The sequence below is a fragment of the Protopterus annectens genome, chromosome 7.part0 (assembly GCF_019279795.1).
Source record: "Protopterus annectens isolate FY-2018-M chromosome 7.part0, PAN1.0, whole genome shotgun sequence".
NCBI classification, from domain to species: domain Eukaryota; kingdom Metazoa; phylum Chordata; order Ceratodontiformes; family Protopteridae; genus Protopterus; species Protopterus annectens.
In genome coordinates, this window is record NC_056739.1 from 1828848742 (window position 1) to 1828871479 (window position 22738).

The following is a 22738-nucleotide window of genomic DNA, read 5'->3' on the forward strand; positions in this document are numbered from 1 at the left end:
TTTACTCCATACATAGTCTTACTGTTGGAATAAAAATCTATTGTCCCTTAATCTCATTTTGGGGTGCGTGCTACCATAATGGAGAAGAGGATTGAAGTAACTTAGCTTTCTAGAAATGTTGGAAACAAATTTTGGTTGAACTTATCTTTCTGTAACAAAACATCCAATAAGAACTTTTTTGTCACATGACCATTTAAACTTTATCATGTTCAACTATGTCATGAATTCACACTGATTCTCACATGACCCATCCCATAGAAATAAAATGTCAGCAGCTTGTAATACCTCAATAAGCTAATCATTGTCAATGTCATGGGACAACACTGCAAACAAATGACATATATCTGCTGTAGCCTTGATGCACTCTTTACCGTAAGCTATACGGGTCTATATTAGATCACTGAATGCTTAAAAAAGTGAACGGTGAGTGATCAAGCTTATGTAAGCGAAAGCTTAAAATATCGAAGAAACAGAAACCCAAATTTTTTCCTAGGGAAAGAATTTGGTTGACTATTTCTGTTGCTTTGGTATTTTCAGTGCTGTGGTGGAAAGTTATGGGTCGGGTTCAGGTAAGTGTGCGATTGTGTGGATGTGAGTGTTAGGGTGGATTAGGTGAGTTAGGGTTAGGACGCGGGTTAGGTATGTGTGTGATTGTGTGGACGTGAGGGTTAGGGCGGGTTAGGTGATTTAGGGTTAGGGAGTGTGTGAGGTGAGTGTGCGATAGTGATGGACCTTAGGGTTAGTGTTTGGGTTAAGGTAAGTGGATAGTTAGTGGTGTGTGTATAGTTTAGTGTAGGGTTAGGTGTCAGATTTTAGGTGTATGTGTGTGGATTGCTGTTTATTTGGTGTGCTTGTGTTGTGTGTATGTGTTTTGGAACAGCGATTTTTTTTCCCTAGGAAAAAAATCGCTGTTCTGACAGTTCGAGATTGTAAGTTTTCACTTACATAAGTTTGATCAATCACTGTTCGCTTTTTTAAGTATTCGGTGATCTAATATAGACCCAAGCTATACATCTCATAATTTCTAAGAAATACCATGAGTCCTTTAAAGCATAATTAAAAGACTCTTGACAAACTAAAAGGCCTTGACACTGAACTAAATTGTGTATTAATGTAGGCTGTTCTCAAAAACAAATATTTAGAGTTTGAAGGAGAAATATTTCATGAAAAGAAGGAGTGGTGATGGTACTACATTTGACCTTAGCCAAAAGTCTGAGATCGGGGCACCAGTGATCCCAGTACATGCTAACCAGATTAGGTGATGGTGGGGTCACCTATACATTAAGATTCATGGATGACATTTTGTTTCTATGGTATAGGTTATGTGAAACTGAGTTCATGCCTTGTATATATGCTTGGCATTCATTTCTTAGTATAGTTAACTTGTCTTTAAACTCTGCTTTGAAGCTAAACATGTCAAATGCCTTTCCCAACATCATCTATGATATGTAAGAACATTGTGCACTGATTTTTTTCTGTTTTTTCTGCAGTTCCAGTCACAGTGAAATACAGTTCAGCCATCTGGTAGTAGAATGCTTTATTCTGAAACTTGCTGTTAATAAACAATTGTGTGATTAAGAAAAATTACCAGTAATGAATGCCTTTCCAAAATCCTCATAAACTGAAAGGCAGTGGGAGGTGAAGTTTTGTTCATCGACTGCATTCAACAGGACACACCATCTTGAAACGTAATTTTATTTAATTAAATTATCAGTGCTATTTTCTCTTTCATTTATGTAGATTTTTGTTAGATGCAACAAAAAAACTTCTGTGCTGTTTATCAGGAGGACTTACTGATATATCAAGAGGTGCTTCCAATATATTATAGTCCACAAGCTATATGTTGAATCTCATATTCAAAAGCAAATACAGAGAACTTTGTGATGACTGCATTTATGCAGCAAAGAAAGACAATTTATATCTGAATGGATGACTAGGCAATTCTTAATCAGTTGTTTTCACCAAAGGGAAAAAAGATGAAATATATATTTTTTAAATTTTATCAAAACACTAACATCTCAAGTATGAGTAAGCTTAGCTTAAAATAACATTTTGGAAAATGAGTAGTAGATAATTATGAAGTATAATTGAATTTTAAAAGGATAGGACCAGTAAGTAGTCTTTTTTGTAGTCTTTTTGTTCTTATTTTTTTTTACATTTTGTAAATTAATATTTAACCAAATAAATGCATATTTATAAATTAGCAAAAGTACTCAATATACATGGAGTATGTGTATGGGGTGCTTGGTATCTTGCAAAAACTTTGATTTTTTTATATGTTTAGTTCTGTTGACCATTTGATTACAAGATAAATAGTCAGCAGCAATGCAGTTACTGTTTCTGAATAATTAATTTGTATTGCTTTACTATGCAATATACTCCTCTTAAGGAGCATGGTGAGAAATGGTGGTAAAGAAGAGATAGAGTTAAATGGTAGATTTGTAGCAACATATTTACTAGAAAACTTAAAAGTCTGCGATCACATGACAAACATCTCTTTAGGCTATTGTTTTCTTAAAATAATATTCTGCATCATTCATCCATTTCACTCATTTACCCTGTTAATGCCATTCAGGGTCAAATCCCAGACAAAATATTCCTGATCAGTCCATGAGCCCATTGTTTGATACAAACATTCACTCATTCACACAAGAGACACATGGACTTATGGTTAATTGGGAGGAACATCAGTTCTTCTTTGGTACTTCTTTGGGATGTGGAAGGAAACTGTATCATCCAGGAAAAAACATACAAACTGAGAAAATGCATGGAAATGTAGAACAGAAGGAACACTGGTGAGAAGAAACGGCAACACCCTGTGTCATTCATATTATATAATTAAGCTAGACCCCATATACTGTCAATGTATGAGGACATGCTTAGCCTTCTTAAACAACTAAAGTGTAATTATTTACTTTATTTCAACTCTTGTTGACAAAATTGTTAAGGGTTTTACCTCACAGATGCAAGGTACATGGCTTAATTCTGATCTTTGTTTTTTTTTTTCTATAGTCTTCTAATAGTTTAATGGCTTATAGCTTACCAGTTCCCTATGAACTATATCACTTTAATTTTAATTCATTTTGTAATCTTAATGCATAAAAAACAGATAAAGAATTTGATAAGGTGTTCAGGAAAACTTCAGTATACAAAACAATTAAGTTATGGTAGTAAATGGCTTAATTGCACAATGCAGCTTAAGGAATGTGTGGGATAAATTAAGTTATGAAATATAATAACCAGAGATGCAGATTTTTATTTGTTAGATGCAGCAAAACAAATTCTATGCTTTTCATCAGTAAGGATTGCTGGTATATCAAGAGGCTGTTCCAGTATACTGTAGTCCATAGATTAAACATGAAATCTCATATTCAAAATCAAACACAGAGAACTTTGTGAAGACTGCTTTTAAGCAGCAAAAAAGATTGTTTATATCTGTATAAATTTCTAGGCATTTCTTATTGGGTTGATTCCACCAAAAAGAAATGGAAAAAAGAGCAAATATATGTTCTAAAGTTTCACCAAAACACTAATATCTCAAGTATGAGTAGATATGGTAGTGAGTTTAGCTTAAGGTAAAATTTTATAAAATGAGTAGTAGACAATTATTAACTATGACCGCATTTAAAAAAAATTAGGGTCAATAGTCTTTTTATAGTTTATTGTTCCTGTTTGGTTTATTTTGTGAAATAATATTTGACAAAATTAATGCATAGAAACAAAAGAGCAACATTACTCTATATACAGGTGATGTTGTGGTACTTGATCCCTTGTAAAAACTTTGATTTTTCGATGTGTTTAGGTTCTGTTGGCCATTTAGTTTAGCGAATTTTTGTCAACTACTCGCATGAATTGCTGCTACCTAAATGAGGTAAAGGAAACAAAAGTAATGAAAAAAGGGACTGGATGGAGGCTATTACCTAGACAACAGGTAAAAGTAAAAGTTTAATATTTTAAATCTCCCTGAGCATGTTTTCTCCAATGACAAATTGTTAAGCAGAGGTCTACATTTATAAATTGAAATGACCAATCAGGGGAAACAGTTACTGACTTGAGAAAAATAAAACAGCAGACTTTTTAATTTAAATTTTCTGTGTAAGGGCAATGTTTGTAAAGATGTTAATTGTAAGTCAGAAGTTAGTAAAGTAAAGAAGCATTTTAAAAATAGTATTGTTATCCCTATTTTAAATAACTCATTCAATGTTTTCAAACCATATTTATACAAGAGATTACATATATTTTAACAGAGACAAAATGTAAGCAGTCCTACAAATTTTATAATTTGTCAGAAAAGGAAAGAACTACCTGAAATAATCAGAGGAAAACAAAAGAGTTAGTTTAGATATATGAAGGCTGGTAAGGGTGGAATATTAGTTACAATGATGAATGACGAATATGAAACAGTAATATATGAACAGCTATTGAATGATGTAAATTCATTTAGTAAAGCGAACAAAAGTGAAATTTTACGAGCATTAAAAAATATTTTTTAATCGAGTTACATACATCAGGCTAATAAAATGGTGATGTTTTTGACATTATGTATTTTATTTAACATTTGTTGATCAGGAAATTCTGAATAGGACAGAGCCTATTTTCAGTGGAGGCCTGGGGAGAAATGCTCCAGACACATGTCTTTGGAATGTGGAAGGAAACCGGAGTACCTCAAGGAAACCCATGCAAATGAAGGGAGGACATGCAGACTCCACATAGAAGGCACCCCAGCTGAGAATCAAACAGAAGAACCTCTTGCTGTGAGGCAACAACATTAACCAGTTAACTACTGCATTGGCCTTATGATAATAAAATATCTGAAAATAGCTACATTTTTTTGGGATGCCTAAAATTCAGTTAAATAGTCAAATCCCACAATTTAGGCCTATAGTAAATGAGAGTGTTTATAAAATGGAACATATTTTTTCCTAAAAATAAAGGCAGGTGGTGAAAAGGTTGGGCACATTCAATAGTTACTCATCTCAATTGTTGAAAAAAAACAGTAAATTAAAGATAAAAGAAAATAAATATTCTGACACATTAGATGTTAAGTCCCTTTCTTTTACCATTCCTCATGACACAATGAATTTGAGGTGACAACCTATGCCGAGGCAGCCAGGAATGTAGGGCCGAAGGATCAAAGGAATAGCCAGATGAAGCTGAATGAGAGACTGAACTCCATACTAAACCCTGCTGGTAATCCTTTACTGGCTGAAGGTATACTGCGACAAACTGACATTTACTCTAATAATGATAATAATCAATCTGAGAATTTTTTGAAGAGCTTTAGAAATCTTGAGAATAAGCTACATAGATATAAGCACTTTCAATGGCATAGTTTTCACTTAGAAGCATCGCTAAAGTTTAGAATTGCACCCAGAGGTCTTAGAGTGTTAACAATGCCCAGTTATGGACATGCATACCCTGACCTCCTTGAACATTGGCAAAGTCTTAACCTAGAATGTAGTGCTAAGTATATGCAGCTTCTTATAGATTACTTCAAACCAGAAGAAGATGAGCTGCTTAAAGAAGTTATTATACTGCACAATGACATTTTTGATACATTTTCTAGTAATAATAGCTGACAAGATTGATCAGCTGCATGAACATATTAGCCAATATGAGAAATGTCTCTCTAGCACTAAAACCAAAAAAATACATAGAGATTTACATGATTTTGAACTGGGCAATGTGTTCTCCTGGAATACAGAGATGTACACAGGAAACACTTAGACAACAACCAGGAAGTGGGCATGACTACACCAGCAGTGAGCAGAGAGGAACAGCAGTGACAAGCACACTGCATATAGATGTTGAAAACTCCATTTTCAGTGACCTACAGCCGAGAAAATCATCTTCAGATGCTGTAACTAGCGTTAGTGCTAGCACTTTTAAAGTTACAGCAAAAACAACAACTAGAAGTGATGAAGTACCAGTTGTTAAACCAAAGACTACAGCACCGGCTTGTGTTAGCTACATAAACAACACTAGTGATTCTAGCATTCGGGAATGCTCTTCCAAGAATACAAATGGGACTTTTTTGTTAGAAAAACCTTTCCCAATACGAGGGAGGTCATGCAGTCACCCTGAGTATGGCAAGACACGGAGACTCCACAGTGTGGACAACCAGAACAAGTTCCTGAAGAAAAGCAAACAGGTTTGATTTTTAATATTTCCACCATTTCTTTGACTGAAGCACGGAAAACTTTATTGAACAGAGGTCTGAGTTTTGTTCCTTCCCAGAGAGCAGACTTGGTGAATGTGTTAAAAGAACTGAAGCTATTTGGCAGGAGACTGACTTTAAAAACTATTTTTCAAGGTGGATCCAATGAATATAATGTTTTTAAAAAAAAGAAGTACTTTTGTTCCTCCCAGCAATTCTGGGATTGATTTATTCATTGATGGGTGTGAAAAACAACTAAGGAATGTGCTCAGTAATGAAGTTACTAATGTTTTTTATAATTTATATAAATGTGAACAGCAAGCGTTAAATTACTTAAAAAGTTTTAAAAGTGTTGAAATACGCCCAGCAGATAAAGGTGGAGGAATTGTTATTTTAGATAGAGATAAATATATTGCTAGTATGTTAGTACATTTAAGTAACACCGATACCTATTATGAGATTTCTGCAACTCATGCTAAAGCCATTACAGATAGACTGCAAGTTTTTTTGTTTGATATGTTAATAACAGGCATGATTTCTGAGCCACTTTTTGAAAACTTCAATATAGAGTACTCAGTGACTCCAATTATGTATGGCCTACCAAAAGTCCATAAAAACATGGAAAGTCCACCCATGCGACCTATGGTATCTAGTCGGGGTGGGCGACAGAACCACTTTCGATATATGTTGAGAAAAATCTGCATCCTATACTTAAGGAATGTACTACTATTTTATTGGACACTAAAGATTTTTTGAGAGACCTAAGTGTACATTTGGAGGGTATAGATGACCAATGTTGACTTGTTACTCTCGACATAGAGTCTCTTTTTACAGTTATTCCCCATTCTTGGGGTATAGATAATGTAAGGGAATTACTCAATAGAAAAGGGATAGAAAATACCAAAATTCGACTCATGTGTACCCTACTTGAGATCATCTTAGAAAATAATTCCTTTGTATTTGGCAACAAGTTTTATAGACAGAAGGTTGGCGTGGCTATGGGCACTGCCTGTGCCAACAGCTACGCCAACCTAGCACTTGTACAATGGGAAACTGAGAATATTTTGGCAGGCAATGTGTTTGCTAAGTCTATTATATGGTACAAGCATTTTGTGGACGATATTTTTCTGTTGTAGCATGATAACGAAGATAATTTGCAGCAATTTTTAAATTTCATTAATACCATTTCTCCATTTTTGAATTTCACATACAAATACTATTAATAGAGAAATAGAGTTTTTAGATGTAAAGGTTACAAGAGACACACTTAATTATGTCCATACCTCCATGTATAGGAAACCCATTAGAAAGAACAATGTCCTACATAGTAGTAGTATGCATCCTAACTACACTAAAACCAATGTGATCAAAGGACAGATAGTTAGATGCATGAGGCTATATAATGATGATGATAGTTTGTCTCAGGCACTTACCCTGTTAAAACATGAATTTATTGAAAGGGGATATAAAGCCAGAGATATAGACAAACAAATTAAAGTTGCTTGGAATGAGAGAAGAGAGAGGTACAAGCCCTATTATGACAGGATGAGAATCAACCAGGATAACCAAAGTAACTATGCCACCAGTACCACAGTAACCAGGAACCTAGAGAATGATGTATTACGTATTCCATTAACATTTGCAAGTAATATCAGTACAGTCTGTGACATAGTTAAAAATAATTGGGGCATATTGTTAAATGTGGATGAACTAGAAGGTGTTATAGGGACTACACCATCTTTTACCATTAAAAACAACATGTCATTTAAAAGACAGTTGTGCTACAAGAAGTTAGATGGAGACCATTATGCAAGGTCTGATAGACTTGATATCTTTCCGTGTAGAAGGTGTACAGCCTGCCCCTTCATATTTGGAGGGGGGCAGTATACACACCCGACTAGAAAGTTCAGCATTTATACACGCTTTTATACAGACTGTCATAGTAAGAATGTTGTATATTTTGGTCTCTGTACAAAATGCGCGGCCTACTATGTAGGCAAAACTAATCAGTTTCTCAAAGATAGAGTCCTAGAACGTGTAAGGGACATTAAAAATAAAAAGGAGACAAGTGCATTAGCGATGCATGTTATAAAGGAGGGAACCACACACACCTTCAAATTTCTAGTGTTACACATCATACAAGAAAATAAAAGAGGTGGGAACATGAACAATAAGACAGAAGCCTCAGAACAAGAATGGATAATTAGATTTCAGGCTGACAGACCACCTGGACTAAATAGTAAGGTTTCACTGAAACCTTTTCTCAGGAACAGGGCTTTGAAACATTGATTATTATGTTCAGTCACATCTTTTAACATCTATACATATATTTTACAGTTTTAACACTATCTAATTTTATAGAGCAAGCTTTTACAGTTTTTTACATACATTTTTAGTCCACTATTTTTATGATTTGATTGTTTATATGGTGTATGTCTTTTTAATGTTTATTTCAAGATACTGTCAACTGATTGGATTTGACACAGATGTATCATTGTTTAAACAAGAGCAGCAGTTACTGTAGTATGTCTGAGGAAGCAGAGAGGACTCTGTGAAAGCGCTCACATGTTTTATATATTTTTACTATTTTTTATTAAAGTGTTGTTTTGCCGTGTGTATCCCAACGAGTTGGTGGCTTTTTTGGAACATTATACTTTTATCGTTGGTTACTTTATCCATATTCAGAGAATTTGTGTTTGATGTCTTCAAGGAATGTTCAACTTTGGGGACATCAACAGGAATGGGAATGGATAATGTAACAGGTTCTTCGGCATGAACACTGTCAGAGTTGCTCTGAGATGTAGAGTGTGTATCACAGGTATGATGCTGCAATATCATTTTTAATACAGGAAGAAGATGTGTGCAGTTTCTCCTGTACTCTCTAGTCTCAGATTCCACAAAGTATGATCTTGGCTTGTTACATATATCTCTGGCTTGACAAATTCAATCAAAGTTTTTCACTGTTTCCATCTACACTGTCTCTCCTTCTTTTAACGGACAAAGAAATCTGCTCATTTTATCATAGCTGGACTTTTGAGAAAAATGCTTCTTAAAAAGTTGGGCTTTGATTGTTATGTTTATTTTAGTATTAGACACAAACAAGCTAGAACTAATTGGCAATGTTGTTCTGGTTTGCCTAGACAGAAGTCTCTGAGCAGGTGAGCCAAGTTGCTTGTTACAGCGTATATTTCTGAGATGGAGTAAATTCAAGAAGATATCAGTATTGTCACACTTTGACCTCACCAGTAATTGTTTTGCAATCTGTACTGCATGTTCAGCAAGGCTGTTTGACTGTGAATATTCAGGACTTCTATCAACATGGACAAAGTTGTTTGACTGTGGATATTCAGGACTTCGAGCAACATGGATAAAGTCCCACTCTAGAAAATCTCTGAAACAATTGACTGATAAACTGAGAACCATTGTCAGAAATAGCTTTGTGTGGACTACCATGGACTGAGAAAAGATGTTTCATCTTAGTAATAACCACACTGGATGTTAGGTTAGGTATAGACATACATCATCTTAGTAGTTAGTAGCACTACTTAACTGCCTGCCTTGCCATGAGCCTAGCCAATTATCCCTTGTGAGACTCAAACCCTGCACCTTGTGTTTGTAAGGCAAACACTTTAACCATTAGGCCACCCTCCCAACTATAGTTAGAAAATCAATCTCAAAGCAGTTTGAATAAGAGTCTACCAACACTAAGTAATGTTGACTGTTCCATTCAAATATGTCATGTGCTACTGTTGACCAAGGTAGTTCAGGAATTTGGCTTAGCTGAAGTGGTTCTTCCTGCAAATGCGGCTTAGTACTGTTGCACACTGAACAAGAAGAAAGCACATTATCATTGTCTTTGCTAGAGAAAGCCCAAATACTAGTCCTCTCACCCTTTTGGCAGAATTGGAACCTGGGTGGCCACAATGTAAAATCTGAATGTATTCATGCTGTAAGGAAGTAGGAACAACAACTTTTGGATGTTTGAAAAATGATACCATCTTCCATCAGCATCTCATCTCTGTATGGAAAGTAAGGCTGCACTTCTGGTGGCACATAGGATTGCTTTGATGGCCATCCTACATTAATGAAGTGGTTGAGCTTTTGCAAAATTGGATCAGTTTTTGTATGATCTTTTAGCTCATCAAGTCTCATGGTTGAAAAATTATGCACTTCCATGACATCAAAGTCAAAATTCTCTGCATCAAGCTGTTCTGTGGTATTTCTGGGCAATCTGGATAAGGTATCAGCAGGATAAGGAAGTTTACCTTTTGTAAAGACCATTTTGAAATTGTACTTTTGCAATTTGAGCATAATTCTTTGTAGTCTTGCTGGAGCTGAATACATAGCCTTCAATAAAATAATGACTAGAGGTAGATGGTCAGTTTCCCTCTGGGTAGCTCCGCCATAAATATAATTATGGAACTTCAAACATGCAAACACAATTGCCAAAAGTTCCTTCTCAGTCTGAGCATACTGCATCTCAGTTTGGGTAAGAGTTCTATATGCATTGGCAATGGTTCTACCCTTTTGAAGAATAATTGCACCAAGACTGATCTTTGAAACATCACAGGAAAGAACTACTGTTTTGTGGACATCATAGTATCTTAATGTGGACGGGTTTGCTGTTTGAGATTATCAAATGCTCTCTGGTGGTGTTGTTCTAACCCTGACCATGTAACATTTTTGCATGTCAGCTCTCTTAAAGGCACTGATAACTCAATAAAGTCAGGGATAAATTTGTCCAAATAGTTAACCATACCAAGAAAATGCTGTATGGCATGGACATTGTCAGGAGCTGGCATCTCAAGAATGGAAGGATCTGGTCAAAAAGCCTGTACTGGGAAATAAATTACCTACATAAATAACTTCTGGTAGTCTGAATTTGCTATTTAGAGGATTGAGCTTTAAATTCACTTCACAAGCTCTGTCCAGAACTTTCCTAAGGTTTCTGTCATGTTCTGCTTCAGCATTACCTCCAACTAGTAAATCATGAACTATTATCGCACACGGGTAGCCTGAAAAAATTTGCTCCATTGCATGGTGAAAGACTTCACTGGCAGAATTTATTCCAAAAGGCATCCAGAGGAATTTGTTTCTACCAAATCGGTTACTGAATGTAGTCAGTAGTGAAGATTTGCTATCGCATCACTTGCCAAAATGAACTTTTTTTCATCTAAGAAAGAAAAAAACAGTGCCATTTGGCATGAGGGTTGCAATCTGCTAGACTGTATGCATAGGATGATGAGCTCTTTTTAATGCCTTGTTCAAGTCTCTTGGGTAAATGCATATTCTGATTTCATCTGAATTTTTCTTACGAGCTGCTAACATGGAAGACACCCACTCAGTTGATTCTGTGACTGGACAAATCACACCTTGCTGTACCATTTTGTCTAAATGGGCCTTGACTTTGTCCTGCATAGCTATTGAAACCCACCTTGCTGGTCTGACCACTCGACTGTCCTCTGGGTCTACTTTCATAGAGAACACAACTGGAAGTTTGCCTAGCTTGTCATCGAAAATATCAGCATATTCTGAGAAAATAGCATCAGTAAAGCTGGAACTGGGACATGTGTTTGCATAATTTACTTCTTTGGTAAACAAATGTAGTTTCATTCTCAAACTGTCTCTGAAACCTAATAATGACTGCACAGATCTTCTGACTGCATAAAATTGCAAGCTGTAACTGTTCCCAGCCGAATAGCATGAAAGCACTAGTGAACCTTTGGTTTGAATCACTTCACCTCCATAAGTAACAAGCTTCACACAATTGACCAAATTAAGCTGCTCACCACCAAATACTTTAGCAAATGTTTCTGCTGACATTACATTACACTTTGAAACAGTGTCTGCTTTGAGCTCTGTGGGCTTACCATTGATCAGGACAGTTCAAAATATGCGTCTATATCATAACATCAACAGCTTAGGTCATTGAATCCTAAAACATCGACACCAAAGCGTCAAAAGCTAACAACAGCGAACAGCTACATCATTGAATTCTTTCCTTGGGAAAGAATTAGGTTGGCTGTCCATAAACAAAATGAACAAATACACCCAAACATAGTGGGGGCTTTGCCCACCACACCCCTCGATGTGGAGGTCTGTGCTCCCCAACTAAATATACCAACACCGGGATCACTCTACATTGGGGAAAGGGCAAATCCCCAATAACGGCCACGTGAATTCTTTCCTGAGGAAAGAATTTGATGATATTGTAAGCGTTCGACACTAAGGTGTTGATGATTAAGCATTTGGCAACCTAAGCTGTCAACAATTCAATATGAACCCCAAAATAGTTAATTCTTTGCCAACAAAATCTACTGCATTGACCTTTTCACCGACCACTGATACACCATCTACATAGAAGCTAGGGTTACAGCTCTCAACTTGCTTTTTGAGTAACCTTTCTTAATAACTGAATGAGGCTTGATTGATTTGCAAAAGTTTTGAAAATCATTCCATCGTTTATGCTTGTGGCATTGCTGGCTAAATGCTAGGCACTTCTGACTTTTAGACTCATGGTTGGCTCTACAGTTATGACATATAACAATAAGACTTGACTTGGGTTTTGCTGACTCAGTCTTATACCGTACTGTACTGAGCATACCCTTTTTACAGAACTAGTCTTTAAACTTGCTAGAAAACTACAGGTTATCCTTGCCATGCCCAAAGGGGTTGCAGCTGCCATGTGCTTAGGCCTGTTTCTGCTTGCCATGTGTCACATGCTGTCTATGTTTACTCTAGAAGCTGTTGAAACTATGCTCTTATAATTTATAAGCATACTTGTGTGCCTTGCTGTGAGCTCATGGATTTGACAAATCTCTATGGCTTTGCTCAACATTAAATCACTGTCACTAAGTATAATTTTTCTCACTGCAACACTATGCACACCACATACAAGCCTGTCCTTTATTAACTCATCTTTTAAAACACCAAATCTGCACATTTTGGCTTTATTTCTCAAGTCAGTGATATAAGCTGCAAACGTTTCACCTGTCTTTTGGTCTTTTGTATAAAATAAATGCCTCTCTAATGTAACATTTGTCTGGGGGTTGCACATTTTCCTAAATTTATGTTTTAAGCATTCAGGGTATTCCTTTGATTCACAGTTTCCCCTTCTCCTGCATATACTTTTGGTGCATCCACAAATGAACACTCTCGTTCAGTAGCTTCTGACCCAGCTAAGTTAAGCAAAATGAATGCCCTTGTATGTGTATCTTTGTCAGAAAAATCTGCTTCTATGCAAATATTGTATTCTTGCTTAAATACTCTCCAATTCTCTGCTATATTATGATCAAACGCAAGTGGACTAGGTCTGCGAAATACATCAGCCAAATCAAGACACAGTAGTGAAGGTGCCTGAAATTATACACTAACATACACACACCAGTTCTATCAGGGTATAAATGTTTTTACTGTAATAGACATTCTAACAAAAAATCAGGTGGAGGTGTTATGATAGGCATTAAAGATAGCGATGAGACCTGCGATTATTTCATGATCAATGATAATATCAGTACTATAGACTGTGTAACTGTGACAATAAAAATAACCCTGGAACATATAACAATTGTTGGAGTGTACAGACTACCAAAGTCAAGTGCAAATGACCTAGAGGAATTCATACATTTCTTGCATGAAGCACAGGAGGGAAGAATAATATTAGCTGGGGACTTAAATTTACTAGAAACATACTGGAATAATATTGATTCAACAATGTTAGTAAGGAAATTATTCACAGCGTATATTCAGGAACAATAATTACTTCAGATTGTTAAAAAATCTACCATGGGGCAGAACATACTAGATACTGTTTGCATTCCCAAAGAAATTATTGTCACTTCAGGTCAAGTTTTACCACCTTTGATGTGCAGTGATCATGGGGTTATAAAGGTTAATTTGTTGCTAGATAATTTTGCCAAATTGAAATCTAAGACAACGCACAGAAGGTTAATTACAGATTATATGGAAACAAAACAGTCACTATGTAAAACTAACTGGAGTGAGGTGTTCAGTGGAAAATCTGCGGATGGAATGTTGAAAGTTTTGAAAGAGAAATTGTTTGAGTGCAAAAAATCAAAAAAATATTTAATATAAGGATCTAGGCATACAATATCAGGGGGATATATTTCCATAAGAACAAGATATCTGATTAATGTGAGAGACATAAAATATAAGAAATGGAAGAGTGGTTGAACTAAAACTTTGAAAACTGAATTAAACAAGTTAGACAACAGATCAACCATAGTGTGAGACAAGATCAAGAAAAATTTGAAGAAAACTTATATAGAGATATTGAGCATAACAGGAAACCTTTTATAGAGACATAAGATGTGGAAAAAGTAAAGACATACACATTGATAAACTGTATGCAGATTCTAAAATTTATTCTCAGACACAACAGATTATAGGTATATTTATAAAACCTTATGCAAAACAGTTTGGCTCCACAAAAGGGGTGATAAGTTCCCCTAGTGACATCCAGGTAACCCCATATACTGGAATCAAATTAGATTATATTGAAAAAGAACTGCACAAATTTGAGCCAAACAAACCACAAGGAGGAGGTGGAGCGAATAACAATGACCTGAGAATACTTCAGCAAGAACTTACAGTACCATTATGACACATGCATCCTTCAGAAGGGCCTTACAGAAACAGACGACTGGTGCTAGAGTCATGGCCTTAAACTAAATGCCAAAAAATGTATAGTCATCCCCTTTGGGAAAAACAAAGTACCCACAAATTACCACATAGGTGGTAATCCATTAAGTATGGAAAAAGTAATCAGGGACCTGGGGACCCAAGTTGACAGTGACCTCTCATTTGACACTCACGTCGCCAAAGTGGTTAGAAAGACCTTCTATCTTGCCCACCTTATCATGAAGGTATTCACATCCAGATCAAAGGATGTCATTGTACACCTATATTCCTCCCTTATCTGGCCTATGATTGAGTACAATGCCCCATTTGGTATGTACCTCACCCGGCACCTGCAGCAGCTGGAGAGACCCCAAAAATACCTCACCAAGAGGATCAAGGGTCTCCAACATATGTCATATGCTGCCAGACTAAAGAAGCTCCAGCTCTACTCAGTAGCATACCGCCTGCTCAGAGGTGATCTGCACCTGACGTACAAGGCCATGTCCAATCCGGAACTAATGGACATGCTCCACCTCAAAAAATCCAAATCCATCAGAGCCACAAGAGCTAAGGATCTAAACCTCAGCACAAATATGAATAGGACATGCTGGAGGGACAGATTCATAACCCAGAGGCTTCCCGCACTCTGGAACAGGATCCCAGTCCATGTTAGGCAGAGCCCCTCACTGACTCTCTTCAAGAGAAATCTTGACGAGTGGATGGGTGATCGTAGGTTTACCTCGGGGGTCATCTCTGTGTCATTACTAGACAGAGGCACAGTAAACTAAATTTATTTTATACACTTTTGTATCATTACATGGGCTGGCGAAAGCCACATACACTATGGCTAGGCTTATAAATGCCCTAGGGCAGATAGCCTAGTACTATACTATGAAACTATGAAACTATATATTATTCTTTAGGTCATATAAATATGGGGAGATTCCTCAAGATTGGAGACATGCACTTATTAAACCTGTCTTTAAGGGAAAGGGGAGTAGGACAAATCCAAAGTCATACAGACCCTTATGTATATTTTCATGTTGTGGAAAAATAATGGAGAAGGTAATATTGGATAAGTTATTGTCAGAACTGGATAGGCTGGGACTTGAAACCATATATCAGCATGTATATTTTGAAAACAGATCTATTACCACCTGTAACATGATATTCTATAAGAATATAATAACAGCTATGAATGAAAAATTGTGCTGTGATGTAATTTATATAGATTTAACTTCAACATTTGACAGAGTCATACACAAAGCACTGATCAATAAATTAGTAAAACTAGGTATTAATGTACTCTTTATAAGATGGATAGCTGCATGTCTTACAAAGAGGACATGGCAAGTATCATACAGCAACTGGACAGGTGAAATTCTTGGTTACAATCAGGATATCCAACAGGACTGTGTCCTAGGCCCTTACTTGTTTAGACAGTATCCTTCAGACCTAACTTTTTCATCCGATGTGTTCTACAGTCTATTTGCAGGTGACCTGAAAGTGGGTAAAGTGATTACACATGTTACAGATAAGGCATGTCTGCTAAATAACTTGACTAAATTAACCACTTGGGCACAGGAGAATAATATGCTGATAAATATGTCAAAACGAAGGAATGAGATTTGGGAGACATAAATTGAAAGGTGAATATTTAATACAGCACACAGTGATTGAAATTGTAGACTCATTTAAGGACCTGGGTATATGGGTAGATTCAGCTATGAATTTTTTTTAATCATATTAAAATTGGTTAATGATAGCTATAAAACTATAGGTTGCATAAAAAGATTTATAAAGTCTAGGAAATCAAAAATAATGAAGTCATTGCTTGTTAGTTACATTAGAGCCAAACTTGAGTAGGGAATAACAATATGGAAACCCTATAAGAAAACAAGCATGAGTAAACTGGAAAGAGTACAACGGAAATATACCAAGGGTATCCATGGATGTGAAAATTTAAGTTATTATGAAAGACTAAAATATCTTAACATGTACAGCGTCTCTTACAGATATCTAAGAAGAGATATCTTTCAGGTATATAGGGCATTTAGAGACAACTAAATCTGTGAGTGTTTGGGGTTATCAAAAAGTACTAGAAAATCATCAGACAACCTATGTAGAAGATTCTATAGAAATGAGAAGTGTACTAATTGCTTCTCTGACAGAGTAGCTGATGCATGGAACAGACAACCAAATTACATTAAAGCAAGTACTAGTTTAGATATTTTTAAGAACAGCCTGGACACTTATGGGAATACGTCTTTTGGTATATTGGCAAGCTAAAAGGCATTAATGCCTGTGCTTGAAATATTTGTATATATGTGTGTATGTATGTATGTATATATGTACACTCACAAATATATATGCCAGAACTTTATGCCAGTACTTGTAATTATTCCCAGTAGCACAACAAACTCCTTGAAATAACTGCAGTTTGCCAAATAATTTCCATAGCACAAGAACACAGTCTGAAATCACTGTACTTTGTGAAACCACTGCTTATCAGTGTAAGAAATACTTTGAAATGACTGTAATTTGTGAATAAACTGTACACAGCACAAGAACTTTTAAATGGCTGTACTTTTGTGAAATAGCTCTGCACAGTATAAGAAACACTCTGAAATGGTGGTCTTCTGAGAATAAGTGCACACAGCCCAAGATACTTTTCAAAATGACTGTACTTTGACTGCACTTTGTAATGTAACTGTACTTTGCACACAGCAAACTCTTTGAAATAGTTCCACCATAATAAAGCATGCACTCTGTAGACACTTTGTACACTCTGAGGTACTTCAAACAACTCTAGTTATGCTTGGAATGGCTTTGGTCAATGTGAAATAGTAGTTTGTGCCCAAGCACAGTCTTTTACTAAAGAACATGCAGTTGACTTGCTCTTAAAGCTTAATTTTCCCATTTATTGTACTAGTTATGCCCTTTTAAACTCTTATCATGCTCATTATACTTTTCTTGTGCCCATTTTACTTTAAACATGCTCGTTATGCAAACCAAAGTTAATTCTGAGCCTCGTATGAATAGTTCTACTAGTTTTATCAAATATCATGGTTTCAACCATTTCTTTTAATTAATAATGCAGTTTGTGCCTTTCATTTGCTTAATAATATATTTTTGTGCTACTTGTTTGATTAATAATGGATTTTGTGCCTTATAAATGCTCAGTTTCATTTTCTTTGAAAATAAATCATTTGTGGAGTTTCTTTACCTTTAGCCTGCTTCTGGCACTTTTTAGCTTGTTGGAGTTCCATGTCACTCAGCCTGCTTAGTCTGCCTTCACTTTAAACTCTCCACATCATGGCTTAAAGAAGTTGTTCTTTTAATCCCAATTCTGACACCATGTCCCCCATCTGGTCAGGGTAAAACTGACATTCATGGGTTCAGTTCAAGTAGCTTTATTACATGCAAACACATCAGAAATGAGGCTTTGTAACTTAAACTTAAATAAACTTATAAACAGACCGACTGCCACACTCATACAAATTAACACTCTGGCTGTTCTCTCAAAACGGCACTGCTGTCTGCCCATGCTCAGTATTTATATGCACGTGCTACATCTGGAAATGCTTCTTAAAGGTACATGCACATGCTCTGATCTACAATCACCATGCCATGACCAGCTGCCAGTTCCCTAGATTTCCATTTACATATACCAATACAAAACCCCAAAAAGCTTAAATGAATTTTAGGCAACGTTTTTTATAACCTTCTCTGTCTTCTATATCAGGCAGCCAAGACAAGAAATTTAAGTAATCATTCTGACATCTCACCACTTATCTCCCATTTCTACTAGGTGATTGTGTCAATTGTTGACTCCAAGCCCTGAACTCCATTAAACCAACATATGAATATCTCCTCTAACTGAGCTGCAGGCAAATCAAATTATTTGGTATTGGCCAAGCTTAGCTTTGCAGATTGATTCTATCTAATGTGTTATTTCCACAAAATAAGAAGGCACTGGTTTAACAACAGTGTCAATCTGTGCATTGATATCTAATTTTAAAAGGAGGCTACAGGCCACATACAACATACAGTGTTTCAGGTACATGGCTTCTGAATGCACATGACTTTTTACTTTTTACTTTTTAATAAATGTTTATTTCCACAAATGATTTGAGTAGATGATTGTGTCAGTTGTTGACTCCCAGCCTTAAATTTCATTAAAACAACATATGAATATCTTCAATAATTGGATACATTCACACCAATAAAGCCAAACCTAAGGGATCATTTGCATATATCCCATGGGCTTCTACCACAGGAGGTTTATGGTATTAGAAAGTGAAGACTCTTATCTTTTTTGCAGTTCTTACTGAACGGTTTGTCTGTGTCACCTTTAACCCTTTGGTCGGGATTATGCTTTTCAAGACTGCAGACTTTAAGATATTAACAGTAAACTACACACACACACACACACACACACACACACACACACACACACACACACACACACACACACACACATGTCAATCTATCTGTAGAGGTGTGTCTGTGAGTGTATGTCGGTGTGTGTGTGTGTGTGTGTGTGTGTGTGTGTAAGTGAGAAAATGTATATGGCTTTACCTTGACTTATGGTTATATGACATCGCATAACTTGTTCCAACTTAGGCTCAACAAATGAGCATGATATACACTCTGAATGCAAGCTCTATAAAATTGCATGTGATATAACAGGTATTGCATATTACATAAACAGAGTAAATATATTCAAAAAGCCTTGCACATTGCATAACTGTCTCTGGGCTAGGAAACTTCATGCACTGTGACCTGTAATACATCTCGAGTTTCAAAGAATCAATGATTTGATGTGTATGGAACCTTTTGAACTTGACAGGTGACAGAGGTGGTACAGCTGATTGTAAATCTGCAGATGAAACTATGCTGATCTTGTCAGTGCAAGACTGTGCAACAGTTGGGATCAGAGATCAGAGATTTTACCATTTCCCAGATGTAGTTTGATCTCAGAGTTGGTATATATAATTAGCAGGTGATGTGGGGGGGCAGCAGGGTATGTCCCCTGTAAAATGCATTTTGTGATATTATTTTTCCACGTTTTTAGCTTTTTGATAGTTATGTTTTGATCACTCATAGGTCAACTTCTTGATTATGTAGCTTTGTAAGTACATATGCGCAAAAGGTATATTATCCTGCAAGCCACACATGCTCACAAAAAAAAGAGAAAATGATATTACTTTAAAATAAACCATTAGGGCTATCCAAAAAAGTTTGTAGCTTATTTTCATTTCTTTATACTGCTGTATAGATCAGCGAGCTAATTCAACGTTCGGTCTATTGATACAATGACATTTACAGTTTTTTGAGTTGTCATTACATAACATTTAATAATCTGCAGCTTCCCTAGCATGTTGAAGTTCAGGCAACTTCTTGTTCTGCAATTATTCAGAAAATATGAAAGTTATGTTTCAAATTTGTCAACAGATAGACTAAAACTGCTTTTGTAGGCCATGAAACTTTGGGCCACAGATCATACTGATAAGGCTACTTTCAAATCTACCAACATTATTTGTAAAACTTCAAGGTATCTCTAAGGCTATCCTTTCTAAAGATTAGAGCACAGTTATTGAGTCTTTTGACTAACTAGGAAAAGAATGCAAACATGGCTCTTTTTCTTCTGTAGAAAAATAAATATGCACCTAATGAACATTTGTACACAAGAAAGAAATGATCTCTTCATAAAGGCATATCACTTTCTGAGCCCAGACCATATAAAGAAAATTTTCAATAGTGCAAAATCTGGGAGAATGACAAGTCTGAAAGGAGACTGTTTAGAATATTCATAAAAATGATCTCTTTTTTCCCGTTTTTATTTTATTCCATTTTTTAATTTAATTTAATTTATTTATTTATTGGAAATGTGTTTTTTTTTTTTAATAAACTGAAGCATCTGTTCCCTCCTGGTCAATAAAATATGTTAAACACATTGACATGAATATTTCTTTTAAAGGCATTGTTTAATTTCTCACTCCATATTTCTTTAGAAGAGTGGATTATATAACATAAAACCATGACTATCAAATACAGGCACTCTCTTGTGAACACACACTTCTCTGCATACACTCACACTTTGATAAAGTCGTGACCTATACTTTTTACTTTATTTAAAACTATTAAGCATGTTTTATGATGCTTGAGAACGCAGTCTTTGCTGCCATCAGTATAATGCTTACATCATTTCACATGCTAAGTGAGTGAATATTCATTTTAAATGATCATTCTTCAGTTATGCACTTTATAAATTTCAAGGTTGTGAAACTGGAGTCTAATCCAGCAGACAAAGGGTGTAAGGCACAGAAAGTAAGACAGGGTAGGAGATAAGCCTTTTAGAGGATATGCTCACACATGCATGTGCACAGATATACACACGCATGCTCACACACACACACACACACACACACACACACACACACACACACACACACACACACACACTCACACACACACACACACACACACACACACACACACACACACACACATTGCCATACAGGGCATACATTTAGAAAGAATTTGGAATATTGTTAATTAAAGCTATATCATATCTATGTGATGTAGTTAGAAATTAAAGCACCCAGCAAAACCCCACAATGACATTTGGATGGCATGCAGATAACACACAGAAGGCACCACACCAGGGAAGTTAACTAGATGTCAGAATGCTTTGAGGTGAAAATGTTAACTGTTGTACAATTGAAAGCATACCACAATTCTTACATTTAAACAGAAGCCAGTACAAACTGTTGAAAAGGCAGTAGATAACAGTAATAAAGAAATGCACAAACATCTTGTGCAGGGATTGCTGCCATTTGTTTGCATAACCCACATAAAACCTCAGCTGATTGAGCACAACAATGTCTCAAGTTGTTAGTTCATAAGATGCAGAGATTCACAGAGTTTAAAAGACAGAGTTAGTCCCTGGACTGCAGTCACCTCTTCAGCATCCAATCTTGTAAGGAACCTCCTTTTTCCAAAAGGGCAAAACAAGTCAGGCCCAACATGAATTTATGGAGTCCATCTAACTGTTATTGCAAGTGTTAAAGTAAGACAGGTTAGCACTTTAATTTTTTATGCAACATTTGATTATTCTAGAGGAAGAGGAAGAGGAAGTACTGAGTAATAAATCTGCCCACTTGTGCTAGTTTTTATATCTATTTTTTGGAATCAAATATCAGCAATAAGCTATTTTGGGATGGATGTGGGGCATGCAAGGAGTGATTTGTTGCTATGTCAAAAATGGTTACTTTGTCTGAATACATTTGCTGCAACTATGGGTACATATCTTCAGAGTTTATGCGTGCTTGAATTTGTGAAATACATGTTTTTTCTTGCTGAGGTTTTGTGATTCAGAACAATGATCATTCAAGGACACAGTGCAATGGATTTCTATAAACCTCTAAAGAGCAAAACCAAAGAAGCATTAAAGCCAATAGTTACTAGATATATAGTAGACTGGCTTGAAATGATCTATATGATCTGTAAGTCACTTTGCAATTTATATATGTGGAACAAAGTAACTGCTGTGTATACTGTATGTTTCCTTACATGATGATTCTTGTACTCAGGAAACAGTGTTTTAAGTACCTTTTACTCAATGTAGCATCTAGAATTGGATATTCCCACTTCTCTTACTCAGAGTAACATCCAGAGTTGGATAGTTCCAATTGCAATACCTTTGATTGAGGTATTTCATTTAATAATCTTTAGACTAGCTTTCTTGTGTGTGTCGTGCAAGTAACTTATCTAATAGAGTAGTGCACAAGAAAAAATGTCAGACTGCTAGAATGCATTGGAAAAATATAAATCATAACTTATGAGGAGTGTGGAGAGACAGTAAGAGATTAACTGTAGGTTAAATAGAATAAGATTTGTAGGAAAAGTGGCTGATTGGAAGGGTCAAACAGTCTT